Source organism: Papaver somniferum, chromosome 5 (genome assembly GCF_003573695.1).
Source record: "Papaver somniferum cultivar HN1 chromosome 5, ASM357369v1, whole genome shotgun sequence".
Taxonomy (NCBI): Eukaryota; Viridiplantae; Streptophyta; class Magnoliopsida; order Ranunculales; family Papaveraceae; genus Papaver; species Papaver somniferum.
The window spans coordinates 191822861-191824389 of NC_039362.1; the positions used below are offsets into that span (position 1 = coordinate 191822861).

At 35.2% G+C, this 1529-nt stretch overlaps 1 non-coding gene across 1 annotated transcript; it reads left to right on the forward strand.

The window, feature by feature from the left end:
• Positions 1 to 402: 402 nt before the first annotated feature.
• TRNAK-UUU lies at positions 403 to 474 on the forward strand. The gene has a single exon. It is a non-coding gene; the product is annotated as a tRNA-Lys (tRNA).
• The last annotated feature ends 1055 nt before the right edge of the window (positions 475 to 1529 follow it).

The following is a 1529-nucleotide window of genomic DNA, read 5'->3' on the forward strand; positions in this document are numbered from 1 at the left end:
AAAGCTTTAAATTCAGTTTGAAAAAGATTACAGTTCCCCCTGAGTTCCCACGCTCAACTCTTGGTAGTCTTACAAGAAAAAGGAAATCTAACCAACACAAAAACAATTCATAGCGCCGTGCCGTATGAAAACTTGTATGGAGAGAAAAACAAAAGATAAAAACATGAAAATTTATGAAAAACCAAACAATTTCTTAATCTATATAAGATTCAAACTTTTCCGCCTTTATGATAGGGATCGAGGGTGTATAAGCTTTCCTTCCAACTATATTATGTATTTGCCGATATCACCGAAACTGACATATGGACCTATGGTACAAAACCTAGAGGTTAGTCCTTGGGATGGGTTCCTTCACCTAAGGTTTAACTTAATAAATTATGGTTTCTACTTTCTCACAACAAGGCCGACTTAGCTCAGTGGTAGAGCGCGTGACTTTTAATCCCGTGGTCAAGGGTTCGATCCCCTTAGTCGGCGGTATTTTTATTTGGCTCTTTTTTTATTTTTTCTTTCCGATTCATTTTTCCATTATGACAATCGACACATGTTAGGTGGTACATTTTTTTTTTGTCTTTTTAGTACCATAGGAGAAGACATGATGCGAACCCAACTAATGAAGCATTTACACGTGTAGGAGTCTAGTTTATGTTATCGTTTGGTGAACCTAACTGCTGATTCCTTACTTTAAAATGAACAAGCACCAATGCTTTATCGTTTGATAGAGTACAATCACCTTTTGAAGTTTCATATTTGGATTCTATGCCCACTTCATGCAATGTATAATCACTGCCAAAATATAGGGAAAGTTTATCACATGGGCCAAAGGAAAAATATATGGTGCATGACAATTAACTAAATCGAAAGGAAAAATTCATAGATATCTTGTACCTTCTCAACCGTTTTAGATTAATAAATGACGAAATATTGCAACATTGTGATGCTCATGCCATCGTTGTTGCCTAATTTTCATGTATTTTCAGTGCATTTGGGATTCAGGATTTAAGAACCATTACGTGCAACAATATATATTCGCTAAGTCCACTGCCTTTGTCACTGTTGAGTCTTGAATTCTGATGGGTGTGTCCGTATGTGCTGGGCTTAGATTCGTCGACTAACTTTGAGCTAATATAAACAACCCTCATTTTGGGCATACTAAAATCTTACTAGGCATATTACATAAAGACAAAAAAGGTTGTGAAATAGTAAAATCAGAGTACTACTTAACCCATTTTTTTAAAATTAATGGCAAATCTACCCTTTACGTATTAGTGTTAGTAATATTGATTAGTGATTAAATATTTTGTTTAGTGATTAAGATAATTTTCAGAATTATAAAGGTTGTTTAGATGATTTTTTGATTCATGGTTCGGCGAAACAAGTTGAGGTTCGGCTCACATCTATGAGCCGAATCTACCAATTGATGAATGATTCGGTTCACTGAATCTGTTTACTGCATGCGCCGAACCTATAATTTTCGATTCCAACCTTTTTGCTAGACACTAGTTCGGCTTATATGAAAGTTTCATAGTAAG